General features: G+C 43.0%; 1 protein-coding gene across 1 annotated transcript in view; it reads left to right on the top strand.

Annotated features, from left to right (window-relative positions):
- Nucleotides 1-25708, top strand: part of PDE1C (phosphodiesterase 1C) — a 546503-nt gene that overhangs the window by 208955 nt on the left and 311840 nt on the right. The gene's annotated exons all lie outside the window — the stretch shown is intronic.

Below are 25708 nucleotides of genomic sequence, written 5' to 3'. Positions count from 1 at the left end.
CCAGGGAAGCCCTCCACATTTGTTTATGGCAGTAAATAGATGTTTTTCATTTCAACAATAGGGGACTGACTTGTTCAGAAAAAGTGCTCTGAGCCCATTCAATAGAAGAGATAAGAAGGGAATGATCTTAGGGGAAATTACTCAAAGGTCTATCGCCCTAGAAAGGCTTGAAGGATGCATAACAAAACAACAAAACAAAAACCTAATTGAGCAATTCTCTCCAACTTAATTAAGTAAAAGGAGGAAAATCTTTAGAATCAGATAAATCTGGATCATCGTCCCAGATGTCCTATACATTCATTTTTCTACTCATCCTTCTACTTTGATTCATAAAGGATTTGATTGTGGCTTATAAGAACGCAAGAAAAAAATTGAAATTAAATAAAATCCATAAGCAGGGATTATATTAAGATCATTTGAATTTGAGTTTCATGGCATCTTTAATGAAGGGGCAAATACAATCATTTATATAATTCTCATTGTCCATAAGGAGAAACGCTCTCCAATGTCGTATAACCTTGGGCAAGTCACCTAACTTCTGTGAACCCCAGTTCTCTCATCTATAAAATGGGGGAAACAAATGCTTACCTGCCTCAGGGTGGTGGTGAGAATTATGTGGGTCAGTGTCTTTAAAGGGCTTGGCACATTGCCTGGCACATCAGTGCTCAGCAGTTGTTAGTTCCTGTGTCCTTTCATGTCATGTTACCTTGTGACTTGTGTTCCTACTATAAAAGTGAAGTGTAAACAATGTTCATTGCAGCTCTATTTACAATAGCCAGGACATGGAAGCAGCCTAAGTGTCCATCATCGGATGAATGGATAAAGAAGATGTGGCACACATATACAATGGACTATTACTCAGCCATAAAAAGAAACGAAATTGAGTTATTTGTAGTCAGGTGGATGGACCTAGAGACTGTCATACAGAGTGAAGTAAGTCAGAAAGAGAAAAACAAATACCGTATGCTAACACATATATATGGAATCTAAAAAAAAAAAAAAAAATGGTTCTGAAGAACCTAGGGGCAGGACGGGAATAAAGATGCAGATGTAGAGAATGGACTTGAGGACATGGGGAGGGGGAAAGGTAAGCTGGGATGAAGTGAGAGATTGGTATGGACATATATACACTACCAAATATAAAATACATAGATAGTGAGAAGCAGCTGCATAGCACAGGGAGATCAGCTAGGTGCTTTGTGACCACCTAGAGGAGTGGGATAGGGAGGGTGGGAGGGAGACGCAAGAGGGAGGAGATTTGGGGATATATGTATATGTATAGCTGATTCACTTTGATATAAAGCAGAAACTAACGCACCATTGTAAAGCAATTATACTCCAATAAAGATGTTAAAAAAAAAAAGAAAAAGTGAAGTGTAAAGAGCCTAGCAGAATGGGGTCTTAGTTGGAGTCTCACTAATTGAGGCTTTAGTGCTTGCAGCAACTGTTCTTCCTCTTTACCCACCCATTTCCCAGTGGCAGTCTCATTTTTTCAGGGCTGGCAGAAGTTTTCTGGGATGCTTCATTGTTTTTTTCTTTTAATACACACCAACAGGGTAGGGCTATATGATTAAAAAAAACCCAACCCATTGCTCTCAGTGTAGCATGCTTTGTTTGATGGCTTAGAGCATTTTCTCTTTCATTTATGGTTCTCTAAGTGTTGGCATTGAAGTTGGAGCCACAATCAGCTGATCTTTGGGGTCAGTCAGGGGGCAGCCAATAAGATTGTTAAATAGTTCATTCTAGCTATTTTATTAAAGTATTCCTTCAGTTATTTAGGCATCTTGGCACTGGAGTTGGGTTGTCATTTGGCATTCCAACTTGCTGCTTGGCACTTTGGTCTTCTGACAGTCCCAAATCCCAGATTTACTCAACCTGGTTAATTTGTAGCTGTATTTAGATTTTGTGATGGTTAGTTTTATGTGTCAACTTGATTGGGCTATGAGGAGTCAAAACTTTTGGCCAAATATTATTCTAGGTGTGCCTGTGAGAGCGTTTCTAGGTGAGATTAGCATTTGAACTGGTAGCCTGAGTAAAGCAGATTGCCCTCTGCAATGTGGGTGGGCCTCATCCAATCAATGGAAGACCTGAATAGAATAAAAAGGCTGAGTAAGAGGGAACTTCTCTTGCCTGACTGCATGATCGGAGACATTGTTCTTTTCTGGCCTTTAGACTGAGACTGAAACATCTCCTTTTTTGGGTTCTCAAGGCTGCTGGCTTTCAGACTAGAACTTATACCACTGGTTCAGCTGGGTCTCCAGCTTACCAACTGCAGATCTTGGGACTTCTCAGTTTCCAGTTTGCATGAGCCAATGCCTTGTAATAAACCTCTCTATCTCTGTCTCTCTATCTCTGTCTGTCTATATATACATATCTCCTATTTGTTCTGTTTCTATGGAGAACCTTTACTAACACAGATTTGTCCTGTTCCAGGACATATACCAGAGCTTGGAATAGAACCATCACTTCTGTATAGATAGAGCATATGTTATTTGCATTAAGATATTGTGGGATGTTTTCCATATCACAGAAAAATAATAATTTTAAATCATGTATTAATTCTTTTTTATTATGAGACGGTGTTCGTTATCTTATTGAATTCTCACAACAGCCCTACAAGTCAAAATTTGAAAATAGATGTATCTAATTCCCGAACCTGTGCTCATTCCACCATGATGAGAATTGATAAGATGTCAGGGGAAATGAACAGTTTATTCTCTTGACGGTATTTGATGCTCACTATGGCCCTAAACTGGGGATTAAAAATTTTTTGTTTTGGAGATCCTTTAACATTTTCTGTTTAACATTCTATTGTCTAAATTCACCCTATATACCTCTGATGAGGGCTTTAAAGAACATTTTCCAAAACCATTAATGCTTTCTTCTTCTGGCTTTGGGTGACGTCCCTCAGCTGCTCAGTGATTGAATGAGTTCCCGAGGCTAGAGCTGAATTCCCAAAGTTATGCTAGGAGAGCAGCAATGCCTTAAGATGATGCACTAAAGAAGGAGGTGATGAGGGTTCCCATGGTCCATTAAGTCTGGGAAACACTGCATACTGTACCCCATTTTGGAGGTTCATAATACACCTTAGCATGTTAAAGCTCTCAAATGTCCTCCGGTAAAGACACCCTCTTCATATTCTGTAACCCAGCATTCCATAACTTATTTGACCAAAGGCCATTTTCATGATGCCAGTTTATAATTCTTTGCAACATAATATTATGGGAAATATTGGCCTAAGCATGGGATAGGTGTTTGAACTGGCATCTGTTGAGACTGGGGAGGGGCCAGGTGTGAGGGACATTGGATTGTGCTATTCTGTAGGCACTGTACTTATGGCCTGGTTTGTTTAGGTCTTATTTGGGGTGAAGGCCTGGAGGATGTACCCACATTTGCATAAGGATAGTCTGATGCATCCAGTTTCTAAAATTCAAAAAGCAGAAAGAAAAGCTTCCCTAGAAGCAGTGTTCTAATTCTGCAAATTGAGTTGATGAGGAACATCCGTGCCAGAAGCAGCATACTGGCTATACTAGAAGTATGTAGCAAAGCTGCACATATGTTTGAGAGCCAAAGTGGGCTGTACAACTGTGAGAATAGACACTCATGTCCTGCTTGGGATACCCTGACCCAGGTCAAGGCCAGTGTGATGGTGGCCAAGCTGCATACACAGCAGCAAAGGGCAGGCCAGTCCAGCTGAGGAAGTCCGCTGGGAGGGACACATCTCAGATGCCATTGTCTGGAGGGAAGAAACTGAAGATAAGGTGGGATTTCCTGTGCACCCATAGAGGGGCGCCAGATCTGCCCATCCTGGGAACAGTCTTTGGTTGTTGTCTGACTTCAGCCTCATCAGAAATACCTCGGCTGGTTTCTTTCCTAAGGAGATTTTCAGTCCCTAGGCAATCTGAGCACGAAAACTGTTCTTCTTAATGAAATAACAAGATGATTCAGCAAGCATTTATTAAATTTTTCGTATATGTTCTGGAGGAAAAATTAGCCTAGTCCTTGCCTTCAAGGAGTTTATTTAGTATAGAGGGCTAGACTGTCTTTTAAAGAACTAAGGACAATAAATGAGTGGAAAGATGCGTAATGATGAGTGAGCAGTACTAGAAAATCGTGCAAGCCAGGCTCTGGAGAATGCTCCAAGTTCTAGGTTCTAAGCAGCTGACTCCTATCCCAAGCAGCTGAATTCATTGATGTCCCCTTAGCAAGATATTGGGCCTGAGTCCTCCGGTAAATTAGTCAAGGATATAAATTACAATGACCAGAGCAAGAGATCTAGTTGACATTTTGCAGCAAACAGATGCAAAAGGGAACTGGATTTGGGGAACACACACTGGCAAGCTTGCTTTGGGAGTCAGCTGGCGGAATCGATCCTGGTAAAATGTGTAGGAAATTGGGGATTAATGTTCTGTAGCAAATTCTCACCAAGGACTCCACTCTTATAATTGCAGAAGACTGGCTTTTAACTGGGTGGGAAAGAAACCTGCTTTTCTTAAAGGTGAACCCCGTAGGAGCCCATATTTACCTTGACTAAAGGTGTGTATTTATAACTCTCTCAATGATGTTTTAAAAGACTTCAGTTATTCTACTGAATTGTCTAGGTATTTGTGAAACGACTGCATTTTACATGTGCATATTTTCATTTAAAGAGGCAGCTAGGGTGCTAGGGTGACTCTCTGGTCATGGTTTGCCCTACACTTTCCTGCATTTAAAACTGAAAGTCCAGCATCCCAGGAACCCACTCAGTCCCAGGCACATGGAGACTGTCAATCACCCTAGAGGCAGTTGTGGTGAAAGCTCTACTTTGAAGTCGGACATCTGTGCTGACTAGCTGGATCACTTTGGGCAAGTTGCTTAACCTCTCTGAAACTTTCCTTCTCAGAAAAATGGAGAAAATTATGCTGACTTCTCAGATGTTGTATAGATTCAGCAACACAGTGCTTTTAAAAAACACCCAGCATAGTGCCAGGCACCTAGTAGACGTGCAATAAATTTTTCCTTCCAAAAATATAGTTTGTCTATCATCTTGGCTTTTCTATTTTGGCATTTTTAAAAGCAAACCCTCAAAGGAAAAAGTGGGACACTTACCCTCTGCAAAGCCTTCAGCACTTTCTGCTTTAACCTCCTGTGGAGTATCTCCTTGGCTGAGCAGTGTGGTCTGGAAGTGAGCTCCAGATTCACTCTTGATTGTGTCCAGAGCCGATGCTCAACGTTTGCCTGGCAGCCTAGCCTAGGCTAACCAGGAATGCTGGTGGGGGAGAGACAACCCTGACTTCCCACTCTGGGTGTCAGATTCAGGTCACCCGGAAGTCAGCATCTGTCTAGAGCTCCCAGTTTCAGAAAGCTGTTTGAAAGCACCAGCGTTTTGTGGCCAGCAGGGGGGGTGTGTGTGTCCAGGTACTGACCTGGCGTCTAGCAGAGCAGGAGAGAAGATTTTGCAGCCTTCCACATGAGAGAGCATTGTGCAGCCTTAGACATGAAGGGAGGGAGTAAGACAAAGGAAACACTTTCCAAAGCTTGCTTTCCAAAACTTAAATCAAGTGAATAACATACACTTTTAAAGGAATTCCTTCCTGCCTCTTGTCACAGGGCTACATGGAGTGACATCTCTCTTATGAAAAGAAAAAGGGAAACATCTTTGGAAACTTTAAACATCATATTATTTCTCCCAGGTTGATTCTGAGGCTTTGAGAATAAGACAGCAGGCTTTTAAGGCTTGCCTTCTTAGAATGTAGGGATGAGGCTAAACAGATGTCAGTTCTGTTGATTGGGCCAAAAACCTTAGAGTCATCCTTAACTCCCTCTTGCATATCAGGGATATGCTTCTCTCCATCTCCACTGCTACCACCTGGCCAAGCCACCATCATCTTTTGCCTGAATAACTGGATGTGGCCTCCCGCCTGGTCTCCCCACTCTTGCCCTGGCCCCTGCTACGCTCTGGCCTCGTGCCAGCAGCCAAAGACGTCTTTGCAGGCTGAAAGTCAGACTATGCTCCCACCCTGCTCTGAGTCTTGCAGTGAGTTCCCATTTCACTCCGAGTAAAGGCCAGAGTCCTTGCAGTGACTGACACGTGGCCTTTCACAGCCCCCCGTTACCTCTCCGCGCCCCCTCGCCTGATTCTGCCACGCTGTAGCTCCTTGTTCCTTGAGCCACCAGGCATGCTACTGCGCTGGGGCCTGGCTCGAGCCGTTCCTCTGTGCCTCTGCACAGCTCACCCCTTCACCTCCTTCAAGGTCTTGCTCAAATCTCACCTCCGGAGAGGCTGACGCTCACTGCCCTGGTCAGAGCTCTAACCTGCCCCTCCCGCATACTCTCAGTCCCTCCTTCTTGGCTTTTCCTGTTTCCCACAGCACTGGCCTCCAACACTGTATATAATTTATTTGTGTTCGTGTCTTTGCTTTAGTCTCAGAGAAGATCACATCAAATGTTCATCAAGGTGCAGGGGGAAGGGGACAGACAGATCTGAGTTCAAATTCCACCTCTACCACTCATTCCCTGTCTGATTTGTGTAAGTTAATCTCTTGGAGGCTCCGTTGCCTCATCTACAAATTAGTAATAATTAATTCACTCAAATACTCAGTAAGCACCAGCATTGTGAAAGGCACTGGGGACAGAGAGGTGAATATGAAAGACACCGTCCTTGTTGTTATACAATTGTGAAGCGGATTAAATGCAAAAATGCATGTCATATGCCTGGTAGAGAACTCGACATATATTTGTTGCTCATTAAGCACAGTTGCTTTTTCTTTTTTTTTTTGAAGAACTTGAATATACTTTTAATTTTCTTCCCTTTTTAGTTCATACCATTTTCTTTTGGTGCTATGAAGAGCAAACACACACACACACACACACACACAACACATACACACCCCATGTCGTCATTAAGCTACAGCAGGATTTTTGGTAAAGGGGGCTGGATGAGCTCTGGGAGGGTCAAAGAGCCTCCTAAAAATATATGCAAATCATGGTATACACATTTTATTTAAATAGATAGAAACAAAGTCTGTAACTCTTATCAGATTCTCAAAGGGTGCCCTTGATCCTTAAAAGTTGAAAACATTTCCAACACCCAATGATTGGTCTGCTTTTCTGGGCTTCTCTAAACAAAGATTTGTAATGGAAACTCCAAAATGATGATTAATTCCAGGGTGGAAGATAGCTTTTGTCTAGTCTTGGTGCTAAGCTTCGTGGGTGGTGAGAGGAGAGCCTGTGTATGTCAAGGTCATTGCCTTTTGAATCCCTGGTACCACTGGAATTTAGAGGCTTGCTCCCACGCAGATGAAACCACCCCTGAGATGACTGGGATGACAGTGCAAGAAGTGTAGGCACAGGTGTTATGAATGCTTCATTAATCTAGGTTGAGTACAGATCACAGAGGGCAGAACCCCTCCAGCCCTCAGCGTAATTCTGGGCTGTGATTTTGGGAAGCCTGAGAAAAGGACCATCCCAAAGAGAGTTAAATGCAGAAGCGTTATTACTTTATTATGACTGTTATGTTATTAACAATAGGGCTGCTGGCTCACTTAGCCCCATGCATTATTTTCAGCTCTGTAGCATTTAATCCCAGTTCCCATCATTTTGTCTTCATTTACGTGTATCATTCCAGGAAAACATTTTGTTTTGATTTCTTGCTTCTTGCAAGAGAAAAATTAGATGAAAGGAATGAGAGGAGTTTAAAGGCAAGAAAATGGTACCAAGAAACTGCTTTGCCTTGCCTTAATGAAGCAAGCAAGTAAAATTTTTACTGTGGTCTTCTCTCTGCTTGGAGAGTAGGAAAAATGCTGCCAGGCAAAAGCAAAAACCGGAGTGGGTGATGGAGGAGTTTCCCGGGAGATATGGGGATATATGTATATGTATAACTGATTCACTTTGATATAAAGCAGAAACTAACACACCATTGTAAAGCAGTTATACTCCAATAAAGATGTTAAAAAAAAAATGTGGGATATATTCACAATGGAACATTACTCAGCTGTAAAGAAGAATGAAATAATGCCAATTGAAGCAACATGAATGGACCTAGAGATTATCATATTAAGTGAAGCAAGTCAGACAGAGAGAGACAAATATCATATGATATGGCTTATATGTGGAATCTAAAAAATGATACAAATGAACTTATTTACAAAACAGAAATAGACTCACAGGCATAGAAAAATTATGGTTATTAAAGGGGAAAGGGCAGGGGAGGGATAAATTAGGAGTTTGGTATTAAAATATACACACTACTATATATAAAATAGATAACCAACAAGGACCTACTGTATAGCACAGGCAACTATACTCAATATCTTATAATAACCTATAATGGAAAAGAATCTAAAAAAGAATATCTATCTCTATATATACACACATGTATATATCACTTTGCTGTACACCTGAAACTAACAGAACATTGTAAATCAACTATATTTTAATAAAAATTGAAAAAAAATGCCAAAAAAGAGATTTACTCTCTTAGCAGTCCAACAAAGAGTAGCAGAGAGTAGGATAGTGGTTGCCAGGGGTGGGGGGAAAGGGGAAATGGGGAGATGCTGGTCAAAGGGTACAAAGTTTCAGCTATGCAGGATGAATAAGCTCTGGAGATCTAATGCACAGCATGGCAACTGTAATTAATAACACTGTATTGTGTACCTGAGATTTGCCCTCAAGTGTTCTCACTGCAGGCTTCTTTTTATTCCAGCACTGCCACTGTCTGCAAGTGTGGCCTTGGGCTAGCGGTCTCTACTGTACTCATTCTTGTTTGTACAGCTGCTTAAACATGGCTTGAAGTGGTTGGTAACTGCCAAGTTTCGGTACCGTCGTCAGAAGGCTTTGGGTCAGAGGGCTGTTAGTTGTTCAGACACAGAGAGTTAGCCTCCCAACTTACACAAAAACCCCGATGTCTGAGAGAACCCATAGTGAGGCAGGTCAGTGACAGCCTTCAGTTAAAATCCAGTTCTGCCCCTTACAGTGTGACCTTGGGCAAGTTAAGTGTCAGTGTGAGGGTTTCATGGGATATCGTACTTGCAAAGAGGGAAGTACACACATACATACAATAGAGAGTAGCCATTATTATTACTATTATTAATGGTACTACTATTGTTACTGTTACTACTCATGTTGGGAGCAATATTTATGTCTGGGGAAAGAAGAGGGATTGGATAGTTCCTCTAGATATCATCCAGGGTTAAACCTGCCCTTTCAGTAACAGTGATGGCTTTGTTCACACGTGGCCTTTTAAAGCTGTATTTTGACCACTGCTCAATTACCCAGATAGCTGAAAAATGTCAGCCATGGGTCCCGATGCATTATTGATGTTGGCCCTTTTTCTTCCAGCTGCATTGCACGCTCCTTGTCTGCCGAGAACAGGAAGGGTATTCTCTCTCTCCTGTGTCCCTTGGAGGCAGGCCAGGGTGGAATCCTGCTCCAAAATGTTACTTCCCTCCAAAGGTGAAAAGCGTGAGTCACATCTGGTCGTCCCGGTGGGTGATTTCCGCGCAGCCTCTCCTCCGCGCAGCTTCTCTCCTGTACCATTTCACGGGTGATTAAAGGCAGGCCAGCGCGCCCCGCTCCGCTGGAGTGAGGTCAGAGCCCGACGATGCGAAGAGGGATTTTCCTCCGCTTTGCAAACACCGGGCGACGTCACGGAGCCTCTGGGGCGCTATCAGTTGCGGCGGTGAAAGCGCAGGCTGACGGAATATTGATTCGGTGCGAGGGTTCGCAGCAGCTGGGACAAATGGGGCCTCCTCGCCGCTGCGGGGCTCCGGCCGCCTTTGCGACCCAAAGACAAGAAAAGCGTGGCCGAGTGTTTGCAAATGCCAGGCGGGATGGGCTCAGCCAGCGGCACGAAAAGACGCGAGCCAGGCTACAGCCAGGATGCCCAGAATAATGCGTTCACGTGTACTTTTGCAGAGCAAACTCAGATAAGCTCTCAGATGTAAGCACCTGCTTAATTGGTTTAAAAAGAGAGAGAAAGAAAGTCCAGTCACTACATTTCAGAAGTCCTTTTGCCTTGAAATATTCCGTAGCTTTTTTAGGAGTGGTTTTTGTTCCTTCCTTTTTTTTTCCCCTTTCTTTTGTGTTTTAAATGGTTTATGATGATGCATTTATTAGTCGTGGCCTCCAGGGCTAGATAGTGACCGTGGAAGGTAGGCTGTCACTGAAATTCTAATCAAAATTTATAATCAGATTGAATGGTGTAAGTCTCCCTGCCAGTATTCTGACATAAACACATTTTCATTTTGATGGGAACGTTGTTTCTAAAAGCCACAGTTATCAAATAAAACTCCCGAGGTTACCAGTAGTAAATGACCAGCCCTCTGTCAATAAACCCTTAACCAAGTTTGGCTTTGCTATGGGAGGTGGAGAGGTTTTGAAAAGGTCATGCATTAAAATTTCCTCTCTGACCAGCTGGCTCTGGCACACACAGGCAGATAAGTCCTGCAATAAATTAATAGGAAAAGTGGTCCCAAGTCTCAGGCAATGGTAGCATCTTGAGGAATTGCGTGGAACTGATCTGGCAGAAATGGTTGGTTTCTGGTGGATTGAATCATATACTATAGAATTGGAGTACATATATGGGAAATTATTATGAACATTAAAATTCTGATCATTAAAATTCTAACCTACACGGCAGATGAGACTGATTTCTGCACAGGATGCAGAGGGCACTTCTGTTATGTTGTATGGATGGGTGAGGTGGGGACTGATTTTCACGAATGCTCTCTGTGCTTGGGTGGGGAAAGGGAAGTATTAAATGAAGTCTTTCTTATTTAGAGACTAATTGATTCAGAAGGCTCTGTTTGGTTTGCCCATAGTGAAAGCAGAATGGCTTCTAATTGACTTACAATTGATCTTAATTGACTTGATTGGAGGTATTTTCAAGGACTCATCACTCTTCCCTTTCAACGCTTTAGTTAAAATTCTCACGTGCCTCCTCAATCCCATTGAGGAGAGTAATTTTCATGTCTTCATTTACATTAGCCCAGGCTGTGGGGAAGTCACATAACCATATGTGTGAGGGTCCCCCTGGTTCCATGGTGGTAATGGAGGCATCTAGCACTTTTAGTCTTTTGCTAATTTGTTTTGCGTGCTAATTACTTTTAAACTGTGTCCATAAGTTTCCATTCCTCTCCATAAACCAAGTCCCACTCCCTGCTTATAGGAGTCTGTTTATTTCTTAGAAGTAGAAATGTAAGCATATATCAACTTCTGATGGGTCTGACAGTCTGTAAATGTGAAGGATTATGGGCCAAATCAAGGTGCCTTCAGGGTCTTTTTTATTAGACTGAATCTGTCAAAAGTGTGTGGGTGGAAGGCATTCATGGTGCTGTTGTTCTTTAACTCTCCTGGGTCTTAAAAATCCTTTCACTTCTGAGAATCACAGGGACTAGAATGGACCATTTAGATGTACCCAAGGACAATTTTGAAAATACTGTCAGGAGTAGTTAATATCCCTCATTCCCCTTGTGTGCTGAATCACACAGAAAAGTAACATTTCACTTCTCTGGAGGTACAGCTGCCAGATAATTGAAAGTTAACATTTTATGCACCAAAATGTAACCTGGGCAATGCTTTATTGCCTTTCCCTGGATAATCCCACATTGGCTTCTGGTCTTGTTGAAGGTTCATTTGTTTCCATGTCTCGGGTTTGCTCTTTGAATATAGTTTATATGGCAGGAATCATCTTGGACCATAATGAAATAAATTTTACAGTCCTTCTCTGAGAAGCCCATTTGGTCATTTGTCATTTGGTCTGTTATGCACTCGAGGGACAGTGATGGACAAGGCAGTTGTGATCTCTGTCCTCCAGGAGAGTAGTCTAGTGAATCCTGTAGTAACCCTACCAACAGGGAAATTAGTTCATCATCAGTGACGAATTAGTTCCGTATTGTCACTGTGGATTTTGGATGCTGGAGCTCATGTGTCTAGAGTCTGTCCTCAGTTCAGGTCACTTCTTGAGATCATTTAGCATCTTTGATTAAGCCAGGGGACATTCTCGCTCCTTTCCGGCCATTCTTCACATAGCAACCAGAGTGATCCTTTATGAACACACAGCTCTTGTAATCCCTAATGATTTCCCATTGCACTTCAAGTGGAAGCTGGTCTGTAAATCTGCCCTCAAGTCTCTGCTGTGGCCCTAGCCACCTGCTTCCTCCACCTAATCCCAGGCCAGTCTTCCCTTGGCCGCATCTCTCCAGTCACAACTAACTTGCCTCCTTCCAGTTCCTTGACCCCATCAAATGCTTCTTCCTGCCCCAGAATCTTTGCATTTGCTGTTCCCTTTTGTCGGAAATGCTTTTCTTCTGCTTATTACCTGGATGACTCCTTTACCTCCTTCTGGTCTTGGCTCAGATGTCACCTGCTCACGGAGGCCATCCCTGACCACCTAGGTGGAGTAAAGATGGCTGTAAAATCTGTCACTTCCACTCTCCCCTCTGCCTTGGGAGGTGGAGTTTATTTCTCCTGCCCTTGAATCAGAGCTAGTCCGTGTGGTTGCTTTCATCAGCCAAATGCAGCAGAAATGATGCTGTGCCAGTTCTGGGCCTGGCCTTTAAGATGATGGATGCTTCTACCTCCTCCCACTTAGAACGCTTGCTCTGGCAATGAACTTGCCATCTAAAGAAGTCTCAGCATGGCCATCATCAAAAAATCTACAAACAATAAATGCTGGAGAGGGTGTGGAGAAAAGGGAACCCTCTTGCACTGTTGGTGGGAATGTAAATTGATACAGCCACTAGGGAGAACAGTATGGAGGTTCCTTAAAAAACTAAAAATAGAACTACCATACGACCCTGCAATGCCACTACTGGGCATATACCCTGAGAAAACCATAATTCAAAAAGAGTCATGTACCACAATGTTCATTGCAGCTCTATTTACAATAGCCAGGACATGGAAGCAACCTAAGTGTCCATCGACAGATGAATGGATAAAGAAGACGTGGCACATATATACAATGGAATATTACTCAGCCGTAAAAGGAAATGAAATTGAGTTATTTGTAGTGAGGTGGATGGACCTAGAGTCTGTCATACAGAGTGAAGTAAGTCAGAAAGAGAAAAACAAATACCATATGCTAACACATATATATGGAATTTAAGAAGAAAAAATTGTTATGAAGAACCTAGGGGCAGGACAGGAATAAAGACGCAGACGTAGAGAATGGACTTGAGGACACGGGGAGGGGGAAGGGTAAGCTGGGACAAAGTGAGAGAGTGGCATGGACTTATAAATACTACCAAATGTAAAATAGATAGCTAGTGGGAAGCAGCCTCATAGCACAGGGAGATCAGCTTGGTGCTTTGTGACCACCTAGAGGGGTGGGATAGGGAGGGTGGGAGGGAGATGCAAGAGGGAGGAGATATGGGGATATATGTATATGTAAAGCTGATTCCCTTTGTTATAAAGCAGAAACTAACACACCATTGTAAAGCAATTATACTCCAATAAAGATGTTAAAAAAAATTAAAAAAAAATAAAGAAGTCTCAGCAAACCACACGGAGACCATGTGGACAGAGGAGAGGGGAGGGAGGGGGGGGAAGGGAGAGAGAGGGAGAAGGGGGGAGGGAGAAGGGGGAGAGAGAGGGAGATGTCCCTGCCAAGGCCCCAGAGATGTGAGTGAAACCATATTGGTTATTCTAGCCCCAACAGACATCTGGCTGCAACTGCATGAGAGACCCCAAACAAGACCAGCAGAAGAACTGCCTGGTCAACCCACAGAATCATGAGAGATAAAAGATGGTTTTGCTGTTGTCCTAAATTTTAGCCACTGAATCTTAGAGGGTCATTTGTTACATAGCAATAGTTGGCTGAAGTGCCCAACTTATTTATAAATAGGTCCCGCCCCCAATGTTTTCTATACTGGAGAAAACAGTTTCTGTTTCTTTTCTTTTCAGCACTTTTCACAGTTGATATTGATGTATTTATTGTTTTATAATCTGTTTAACATCTGTTACCCTAATTAGACTGTTGCTCCATGGTGCAGGCACTGGATTTTTTATTGACCACTGCATACCTACTATCACAGAGTGCCTGGCACATAGTAAGCACTAAGAAAAGGTTTGTTGAATGAATGAATGAATGAATTTAAAAGTTTCCAGCATTTATTTGTGAGATTGTCTCCCCCCACCCCCCCCCAAATACAGAGACACGCATCTGCAAATCTTTTCTGGTGGCAGTTCAAAAACAATTATTAAAATTTCTTTTTATCTTTCTTTATAAATCATACTTGTTAGATCACAATTCTACTTTGCATCTGCTACACACCTGCTCAACAGATTTTAATGATTCCCTATCGGCAAGAGCATAAAAAGACTACGCTTTCCTATGGTAGTTCAGGCCCACCTCAGGCTGCAGATCCAGCCTTTCTCCATTGTCCCTTTCCTGGCCCCCTTACACCCATCACTCCTGATTATGACCTGAGCCACCACACACATTTCCACTTTCCTGGAGTCTCTCTTCCTCTAGTTTTTTCCTTCAGGAAACCTTTGCCAGTGGCCTATGGTTTTAGTGGGCATTTCTTCTTCTTATCTGTGAACAAACCCTTGAATCAAATCCTCAGGTGGAAGCAGGAGCTGTTCTTGAGACCCGGGAAGGAAGTTCAGAGATAAAGGAGCCTTGGGCTGGGGGTCTGGGGACATGGCTTCTGGTCCTGGCTTTGCCAAAATCAAGCGCTGGGCCTTGTGCATTTATCTAACCTGCTGGGGCTGCCCTTTTCTCTCAGTAGAATTTGGAGCTTAGGTAAAGGGATAGCTAAGTTCCCTTTCAGCACTGAGGTTTTCCACATTCAAATTTGCTTTACAGTGACAGAAGAACAACGTGCTGATTTATGTGCATTTGGGTCAGAATTTGGCTGACTGTAGCATCAGCAGTTTTACATGAACAAAATTTTCAATTTCATTAGTACAGCCAAGTTAATTTTGCTGGGTTGGCAATTTTTCTGAGAGGCAGAGTGGCCACTGGGGCCAGGAGTCAGGAAAGCCTTGTGCTGTCATGTTTCCCTGCCACTAGCTGGAGGGTAGGCCATCCGGAGGGCACCGAGAGACCTCTCGGATCTCATCCACTTCCTTTCTAAACTGGGGATAAAAATAATATATGTTTCATTCACTCTAGCGTTGTTTGGAGGGGCTAATGTGTGTAATATGGCAATGCTTTGAGAGGCCATTATCAAAAAATTATTGAAACACAATTTTTGACCTATGTATTTATCAGGATAATAAAGTCTCTTTATATTTACCTTGGGTGCTCTGCACGCCAAGGTTCCTGTACCGTTTTCCATCTTCCCTTCCTTCATGTGCTGTTGGACGGATGAGATGGGGGAGGAACTACTGTCTCACGAGAGCCTTCAGTGTTTAAGGCACTGGTCATACATTTTTTTTTTTTTTTTTTAATTCCTTACAGTAGTCCTCTAAGGGAGGAGTTGTATTGGTTAGGATTCTCTTAGTCGTCAGTGACAGAAATTTGATTCAAGCTAGTTTAAGTGAAAAAAAAATGGGGGGGGGGCGTGGAGGAGATATTTATTTTGTTCATATAACTTAAAAGTCCATGGGTAGTTCTGGCTTCAGGCATAGCAGGATCAAGTGGCTCGAAAGACCCTTTCACACTTTTTTGTCTTTTTAGTTCTTCTGTCTGCTTTTCTCTGTTATCCCAAAGAAAAGACAAATAGACCTCCTCTCTCTTTCCCAGGGACCACATCAAATCTCCCATAAAGAACTGGTGTTGGATCTGCTTTAGTTACATGTCACCCTCGGACCAATCACTTTGTTCAGAGATAGGAGGTGGATGCCTCTGATTGGCCAACCTAGACCATGTTTGTTATAGTCAAATCTAGCCAGGGGCTAGACTCCAGGTTTTCCTACAGCTTTTTTGGGTCAATGAAAAGCTTGGTTAGCTCAGGTCAGGCTGTGGGTTTTGAATCAGGGCATGTGAGAGCTGGGAAAAGATCCAGAGGTCACTGAGCCCAACCCAGCCATGGCCAGAGAAGAGAAGAGAAGGGTCTTGTTCTGGGTCACAGACGATTCAGTGCTACTCCTAGTCCTTTCCTTTTCCTGTATTTACCTCCACTGGAAGGGTTACATGAACTTCTCCTGTCAGAGCAACTGAAGGATCCTTCCAGAGATAGGGGCAAAAACTGGATCACATGCAGGTTACATCAGACCACCCCTGAGCTGGGACTCCATCCTGTCTCTCCCATCTCCTCTCCCTGCCTCGCTGGGCTACACTCTGGATACTTGAGCCCCATTTCACATGGGGCTGAGAATATGTCCTCTGGGCTTCGTCAGTCCACTGTCTCTTTTTGCAATCTTTTTTTTTTTTTCCCGGTGGAGGTAGTTCCTAGTATAGAATCTGCCCCAAACTATGAAACCAAAAAGAGAAGACATCAAAGGGAAAACCAGTGTGACTGTCACCAAAGAGGCCCCTTGCTGGAAAGAAAAGCCCATGGGAGAGAAGAGCCTGTGTTGACAGTGTGTCCTGGGGGCTGGCTCACATCTGGTGTGGGCAGGAAGGAGGGGCTGCTCTGCCTGGTGGTGCTACTTCCAATGTCCTAAATGCTTCTCCAGAATTTTCCCTTCAAAAGACTCTAGATGACGCCATTGCCAAATTATGAAAAATGTATCAGGGACACTGGCTTGCTTCATGGAGGTCAAAGCAAGCAGTCATAATCTTGTAGCTAGCAGATGGGTGTTCATGGGAGATAATGCTGTGCTTTTTCTGATTTTGTCTGTTTTCTTTGTCTAGCTCTTCCTTGGTAAGCTGAGGAGCTTGTTTGCATTTGGTAGTTGGATTCCTCTTATGGAGCCCTGGTTATCATTTGCCCCATGGTTGTTGCATGGTCCTGAGGCAGGTTCCCTGAGCTGACCTCAGTATATGATGCATATTCACGCAGCAGGTACCCTCCACATATGACCATGCTTCCCTCTGCCTAGAGCCACCCATAGCTCCCTATCATCTGCAGAAGAGAGCCCAAACTTCTTCCATGACCACACAGGTCTGGCTGACACTGCCAGCATTTTTCTCATGTTCTTCTTAGTCATGCACTTATAGTCAAGTCACAAAATTGTTTGTGGATCGCTGGCCACTCCACCCCTTCTCACGCTTCTGTGTATCCTCCCATACAGTTCCCTATTTCTAGAGTCACCTGCCTCTACACACCTTCCACCTTCAAGATCCAGTTCAAATGTTATCTCCACTACGTAGCCGCCGTAATTCCCCCGCAGTTTTCGGGACCCCTCATCTGTGCTCCTGCAGCTCCACCCTCTCTGTTATATACCTTTTTATTTGTCTTTTTATGTGTCTGCAGGGAAGAGGTATAACAAAGGGAAAAGAACTTTGTACTCTAGTCTTGGTTTAAAACCTGGCTTTGCCACTTTAGCAGTACATCTTTGCAAAATTGATCTGACCTTTGGGAGCCTCTTCTGTCTTTACTTGTAAATGGACATAATGAATTCTTCTGAAGTGTTTTGTTGAGGTGAAAATGAACCAACCTGTGATGTGCTTTTAGCATGGTGCTTGGCACAGGGTAGTTCTCAATAGCCAGTAAGGGTAGTGGTTGTTTTTATTGCGGTTATTATTGAATCGTGACATTGTAGCGATGAAAGGGAACTGAGGGGTCATTCTCATGCCTGTGAAGCCTGATTCCTGCTCCCTTGTCTGATAGTCATGCAGCTTCTCCTTGAACTCTGCCATGTACAGGGAGTTCACTTTCTTTCTGATCTTCTGATACGTAATGCTGATTACGCAGAGGTTTGATAGTACTTAGGCTAAGTTACTCTTCGTCTATTTGGGGGACTATTTTATTTTATTTTTTTCTTGAACCAAAGGTTTTATTTATTTCTTTTGTTTTTATTTTTTATACAATTTTAAAGGTTATACTCCACTTCACAGTTATTACAAAATATTGGCTATATTCCCTGTGTTGTACAATACATCTCTGTAGCCTATCTTACACCCAATAGTTTGCGTTCCCCCTCCCCCATCCCTCTATTGCCTCTCCCCACCTCTCCCCACTGGTAACCACTAGTTTGTTCTCTATATCTGTGAGTCTGCTTCTTTTTTGTTTTATTCACTAGTTTGTTGTATTTTTTTAGATTCCACATATAAGAGAGATCATACAGTATTTGTCTTTCTCTGTGTGACTTATTTCACTTTGCATAGTGCCCTCCAAGTCCATCCATATTGCTGCAAATGGCAAAATTTCATTCTTTTTTATGGCTGAGTAGTATTCCATTGTGTATATATACATCACATCTTCTTTAGACATTCATCTGTTGATGGACACTTAGGTTGCTTCATACCTTGGTAATTGTAAATAATGCTGTTATGAACATTGGGTGTCCATATCTTCTCTTTCTTTTTTTTTGGCCGTGCTGTGCAGTTTGTGGGGTCTGAGTTCCCTAACCAAGGATCAAACCCATACCCCCTGCAGTGGAAGTGCGCAGTCCTAACCACTGGACCACCAGGGAAGTCCCCGTGCACGTATCTTTTCGAATTAGTGTTTTTGTTTTTTTTTTCTGATATATAGCGAGGAGTAGAATTGCTGGGTCATATGGTAGTTCTATTTTTAGTTTTTCGAGAAATCTCCAAAATGTTTTCCACAGTGGCTGCACCAATTTACATTCCCACAAACAGTGTACAAAGATTCCCTTTTCTCCACATCCTCGCCAACATTTGTTATTTGTGTTCTTTTTGATGATAGCCATTCTGACAGGTGTGAGGTGATATCTCACTGTGGTTTTGATGTGAATTTCCCTGATGACTAGTGATGTTGAGCATCTTTTCATGTGCTTGTTGGCCATCTGCATTTCCTCTTTGAAAAAATGTCAATTCGGTTTTTCTGCCCATTTTTTAATCGCGTTGTTTGTTTTTTTGATGTTGAGTTGTATGAACTGTTTATATATGTTGGATATTAATCTCTTATCGGTCATATCATTTGCAAATATTTTCTCCCATTCAGTAGGTTGCCTTTTTGTTTTGTCAATGGTTTCCTTTGCTGTGCAAAAGCTTTTAAGTTTGATTAGGTCCCATGTGTTTATTTTTGCTTTTTTTCCCTTTATTTTAGGAGACGGATCCAAAAAAATATTTCTATGATTTATGTCAAAGAGTGTTCTGCCTGTGCTTTCCTCTAGAGTTTTATAGTATCCAATCTTAAATTTAGGTCTTTAATCCATTTTGAGTTTATTTTTGTATACAGTGTTAGAGAATGTTCTAATTTCATTTTTTAACATGTAGCTGTCCAGTTTTCCCAGCACCACTTATTGAAGAGACTGTCTTTTCTCCATTGTATATTCTTGCCTCCTTTGTTTAGATTAATTGACCGTTAGTGCGTGGGTTTATTTCTGGGCTCTCTATCCTGTTCCATTGATCTCTGTGTCTATTTTTGTGCCAGTACCATACTGTTTTGATTACTGTGGCTTTGTAGTATTATGTGAAGTCAGGGAGCATGATTCCTCTAGCTCTGTTCTTCTTTCTCAAGATTGTTTTGGCTATTCAGGGACTTTTGTGTTTCCATACAAATTTTAAAATTATTTGTTCTATTTCTGTGAAAAATGCCATTGGTATTTCAATAGGGATTGCATTGAATCTGTAGATTGCCTTGGGTAATGTGGTCATTTTAACAATACTGATTCTTCTAAACCAAGAACACAGTATATCTTTCCATCTGCTTGTGTCATCTTTAATTTCTTTCATTAGTGTCTTATAGTTTTTCAAGTACAGGTCTTTTTCCTCCTTAGGTAGGTTGATTTGGTGGACTACCTTAAATTGGCAATTATAAGTATGTATATATGTGAGTGTGTATGTATGTATAATATATGTTATATATGATATATTTATGTATATATGCATGTCTATGTATAATTAATGATGTTTCACCATATAAGATTTTCTAAAAAGTCTTACTCAAAAAGCTGGGATAGGAAGTCACCATGGAAATTGACCTCCAAAGCAAGATTGGGAGTGGCTTTGTGTTTTCCTAGATCTTTTGTTTCTGGGTGGATTTGTATCTAATTTTTTTTTTTTTTTTTTTTTTTTGCTTGCCTCTGAGCAGGATGCCAGTAGAAATTGTGGCTTGTAATATTGCTACAACATACAAGCATACCCTGTCTGTGATAGATAAAGAGAAAATAAAATCTGAGTAACATAATAACATGGTGTATCTAAAAGTAGTAATATTTTGTTGGTGGAGAGAAGGCAAACTCTTCCTAGTGTAGTTTAGAAAGAACCCTGAATGAGAAGCAAGGAATCCTGTGGTGTTTTGTGGTACTTTGGCCTCAGTGTTCTCATCTGTGAAGTGGGAGCATTGGTCACTCAGAGATGGGATACGGAGAAGGCAGAGGTGGACTCTGACCCTGAGAACTAAGTACTCCACTTCCTCATTCAACCAGAGCAGCTCTTTCTTTACTTTTAAAATCTGAGGTAGGCATTAGAATCCCTTATAAGATGTTAATTTGAAATAAAATATTCTGTTGCTTAAGAAATTCGAAGATGTCTAAATTAGATTATCTTTAAGGTTCCTCCAGCTCCAAAAACTACTATGGCTCTAAAATAAAGAAAAGTTATATCCTTATTAACTTTCTCATACATGTTTACTTTTTAAGTTTTCTAAAATGAAACAAAATCAAGTTTCACAAACTTTTTTAAAGACTATTTTTGGTTCTCCTTCTCTGATTAGCTTACTTAAAGTGAAAGGCTATTCTTTTCCTTTCTCTTTCAAAATTTGCTTTTCTCTGACTTGATCAAAATCCCACTAATATGAGGAAAAGTCATAGGTATGGTGGAGGGCAGGAAGTTGAGTATCATCCTTTATCATTCCCTTCTATCCTTTCATTGTAGGCCAGTCCTTGGAGAAACCATGATGTAGTTAAAGTGTGTATTCAGCAATACGCATCTGTCTTTTCAGCATTTCCTTTCCCCACTTCTCTCCAGATGACCTCATAGAATCATGAAGCTGGAACAGACATAAAAAACTTTTTGCATAAATTCTTTACTTTAAAGATGTGGAAAATGGGATCCTGTGAGGGGGACAGTTTTGTCTTGGATACAGTAATGTCATAACTCAAACTCTGGTCTTTTCCAGTTCAGTTCTCTTTCTGGTAGGTCGAGATAACCTCCTTGTGCTTCAGTTTTCTGCTATAAAATGGAGATGATAATAATAGCTTTTGCTTCATAACATTGTTGCTAGTGTTATGTGAGTGTAGAGCCCGTAGAACAGTACGGACCGGACCATAGAAAGTTTCGGATATAAGGTCACCATTATTATCATTACTAGCTTCCATATTCTGACAGCACGCTGTACAAGGTGCACAATCTGATGGAAACTGTATGTGCTTCCAGAAAATCCTTAAGGACTGACTTTAATGAGGTGACTTCAGCTTGTGTGGTAGGTGAGTGTGTAAGTTCTTTTCAATCAAAAAGATCTGTCATCTCACCTTGAGGCAGGTACCTTCTCCACTGCAGTGAATGGGGCTAGCCATGCCGTCCTCATCACTCTCATCTCTAATTTCTGGAAAGTAAATGCCCACTTCCAAATGGATGAGCATTTAAGATTTAAACACTGTTTTTAAAATTTCTTTATCAAGGCCACTTGAATGGAACTTTACTTGAGCAATGGAGAAAAACTAGTTCTCACCTTTAAGTTTATCTGAAGTTTGAGAAGCAGGCAAATATCTGATGGATAGAAAAAGAATGCCAGGAGTGTGACTGAAAGAATCATTAACTGCCAGTGAGGGACAGTACCTTTATAGGGCAAGCTGTGTTCTGAATCTCAGGAGCCCCGAGTCCCAGGTTTGAAATGGCCCCTGGGAAGTGGTGGTGGCTGCATCTAGAAGGGAGCTTGACCACCAGTTCCTGTGATGTCCGGGCCTCAGTCAGCTTGAGCCAGGATCTTTTCTTTCTTTTCTTTTTCTGTCTTTGGTCTTTCTTTTAATCCCACCTCTCTCTCGTCCCCTCTTAACTGCATTACCTGGACCCACTCTGCCTGAGCATTACACTTTATTGACATTGTGAATGACCTAGGGGGACGCAGATACTGAGTTGTAGCTTCGTGGAGCTGAAACTCCTGTCCAGTGTCAGCATCTGCCCAGGGACCCTTTGAGGAGTCTGTCATGAATCAGTGGAAACTCCAACCTCCTTACTTTTGTTTATATTTTCCTTTTCTCACACCATTTTGGGGAGAGAGAGAGAGAGAGAGAAAGAGAGAGAGAGAGAGAGAGGTGACTCCCATTAGCAAGAACATATCGGGACTTTCTAAGTGTGATGTGTGGTTACTTTAGTCCCTGTCAATTGCTTTAATATTTCAAAATGGAACCGGCTCTCTGGCGGGCGTGGAAGTGAGCGCTGTGAATGAAAGCTCCAAGCACAAACTCCGCGGAACCTCGCCGTGGCTGTTTGCCCCACCGGCCCCCTGGGAGGACACGGACCTCGGTTCCCTGGGATTTCCGCGCGCGGTGCCGTGGTATTCATTTTGTGCGGGCTTTGGGAGCCATCGGCGCGCCGAGCCGCCCTGGCGCGCGCGGGTCTCCGGGTGCGGGGCTGGAGCCCGGCAAACGTGTGCCCTGCCGCCGGCGGTGCCCGGCGCGCCCCTCCCTCCGCGCCCGCGGGTGCCAGACCAGACGCCGGTCCCGGCGCGCTCGCAGACGACTCTTCTCAGTTGTCAGTTTTCTCGCTTGTCAGCAGAGCTGCTGGTAAGTGACACAAAACAGAGAGGGGGCGGGAAGGCAGCGTGGCTGGGGAGAGAGCGACCGGGAGGGGGAGCCGCGGGGCGCCCCAGGGCAGGGGGCGCGGGTGGAGCCGGGGTGCACGGCCTCCGGGTCGGACCGCCCAGCCCCGCGTCGGCTCCCCCTAGGCTCACCCCTCTCCCCGCTCTCCCCTTCTCACTTTCTCCCTCCTCGCCGCCTCTCCTCCCCACTCGGTCCTCCCTTCCCCCCCTGCAGTCCTTCAGCTGCCAAACTGTTCGCTTCCTTGGCTTTGTTTGAGAAAAAAAAAAAAAGAATCCGAATAGGTCTGAGGTGTTTTCTCCTAGATCAGGAGCACAATTCCTACCCTTGGCATTAGCCCAGGAGCATGGCTGGTTCCCGCAGCTGCCTCCGGGGGGCACCTGGGCCCGGGGTCGCCGGCCCTCCGGGCCCGCTTTAAACCATGATTTGGGGGTCGCAGAAGGGGGAGCGCACGCAGAAAGTGACAGGCAGACGCGCGCGCCACCTGACTGGGGCTCGAGGGCAGGGCTGGGCAAAGAGGCGGGAGGGGACAGCCCAAACTCTCTCGGCCTCACTCCCCGTGATAACCTGCAGCTATGGAGTCGCCAACCAAGGAGATTGAAGAATTTGAGAGCAACTCTCTGAAATACCTGCAACCCGAACAGATCGAGAAAATCTGGCTTCGGCTCCGAGGGCTGTAAGTAGATCTGTTTACTTCTCTTGCCCTATTTCCCTCTCATCAGTATTTTACTACACAGCCACAGTCACGACTGCTCACCCCCATTCCTGCATGACCCTTAAAAATACAGCCCTAGAAGTTCCACAACCGCTTCTCTGTTAATTACAGTCACTGCTACCTTCCTTTCAACAGCGAGACTTGTCTTTCTGAGTGCTTCGGAATGCCTTGCTGTTTCCAAGTCATGCTTTCTTTGGGGAAGAGGAGATGTCCTTAGATTTCAGTTATAGTAGCTCAATATTCATGGAGATATTTCTGTTTGTTTGTTTGTTTGTCAGGGGAGAAAAGTTTGGGGACTCAGGTCACTGACTTTTGATCAAAGGAAGAGTTATTCTCTGCAGAATGCTTGCAGACACCTTGGCAGGTGGTCCAAGAACTTAACAACAGTTCAAATTCAGCATGCATTCTGGCTGTTAGATTTTCCTCTCCCTCTCCGTAGCCTACTTCAACTTCTGATATTTTCTTAGGATTCTTTCTAGCAAGAAAATAGTTACTGAAAGGAAGGACTATTTTTGGAGAAAGTAGGGTTCAGAACCAATATTGGAGTTTCCTAGTAATATTTGAACAGTGAAATAGGGCGTTTGCTTTCAATACAGTGGCCAGAATTCTAGTTGGACTGGTGAACAGAGATCTCTGAATTTCATTCACTTCATCGGGTGCTGTCTGTTTTGGGGTACTGAGGAGAGGTGACCTGAAAATACGTGTTATTTTCTGTGAAAAGATTTCATAAACAATGAACTGCTGGTTATCTCAGTCAGGAAGCTGTAGTGACAGCTGTACGGTTACAGCTTGCTCCTCAGTTGACCAGGCAGCTCCCAAAGATACCTTCCATAACCACCAGATACTCATTTCCCAGATATTTGGCATCAAATATCTAGTGCAGATAAAAAAAAATAGGTTTTCTCCAAGTATATTCTCCAGACCTTCTGTTCCTACCAAGGGCAGTGATGGGAAAACCAGCTCCTTGGCAGTTTGTTTTGCTGCAGTTATTGTTTTTGAAAGCACACACACACACACACACACACACACACACACGCACACACACCCCAAAACAAATCAGAAAGGCACTGATCTAAGTTATCTTTATGTTGGGGGAGACCACACTCCAACCAGGATATTCACAGTTTCTAAAGGGAAGCAATAAGGTAGGTTTTTCTTCAAGGTATCCCCATTTAAAGTGCAATTTATAAAAGCCCTTCCATCAATAATCAAAGTGAGTTTCATTGCCATTGATGTAAATGGGAAACCATGCCAAATAACATGACTTTTGGGTTGTCTGGCTGCTGTAAGCAGAGGCTGTAAACTTATTTGGAAATCTTGTCTTTCTGGCTGGCAGGCTCTTCCAACAGTTGAGATGCACGCAATGCAGCACCTCTTTCGGAGAGGTGTTTACAATAAGCTCATGTTATATGTGATGAACACTCCATGTGATCATATTAGTGTGGAGTGCACACTCCATGTGTGCACTCCATGTGCACACAGAAAGTTTGTTGCATCCACAAAATCTGGGTCCAAAATATGCAATGTCAAAGTGTTGTCAAGCTGGTCTCCTTGACATCCCGGCTGGAGGGACTCATGTGCACACACTCAGGAACTGCTTCACTCGGGCTGCTTTACAATTCCAACCAACTCCACAGAGCTACTCAGGCTGGGGAAGAGTGTTTGGTCAAATCAGCCAGGTTGAGGTGGGAAACTTGTGCGAAAAAGCATTTAGAGCTTACAACGCACTGTCTCGTAGCTTCCTCTGTTTCATCTGTTAGGCTTCTCTCCCCAAATTGTTGTCTGCATTTTTGTTTTCAAGTCTCTCGTGTTTACCTAGCACCCTGTACCTTTGAACATAAAAGGTGTGGGTTGATTCTTTTCCAAATGTGTGTTTTTGAATCCTTCTCTTTTTACCCTTCCTACTGAAACACCCTGCCCAACAGCAGTCCCAGGAGATCTGTAGCTTCACTTTCTGATTTGAAAAAGGACATGTTACTACTGTTATGACTTTTTTTTTTTTACTACTGTTATGGTTCTTACTACCACTTTTTTTTTTTTTTTTAAACAAAACAGTAGTGCTATAATAAGTTGCTAAAGACTCCGGAAACCAAAGCGCATGCTTTTTTATACAACTTGGAATAACACTTTTGCAGTTAACAAAATAGAAACCTTAGGAGATGGAAGGGTGTGTGTCTCTTTGTTCCCACAGTGGATTAACAGTAAGAGAAAGGAAGCTGTTCTTTCAACATTTTAGAAAAACTCAATAGCCACAATTGAATTTTCATACCAATTTATTACCATGACACCTGTATA

The sequence above is a fragment of the Eubalaena glacialis genome, chromosome 8, assembly GCF_028564815.1.
Source record: "Eubalaena glacialis isolate mEubGla1 chromosome 8, mEubGla1.1.hap2.+ XY, whole genome shotgun sequence".
NCBI classification, from domain to species: Eukaryota; Metazoa; Chordata; class Mammalia; order Artiodactyla; family Balaenidae; genus Eubalaena; species Eubalaena glacialis.
This window is presented reverse-complemented; position numbering and strand designations above follow the sequence as displayed.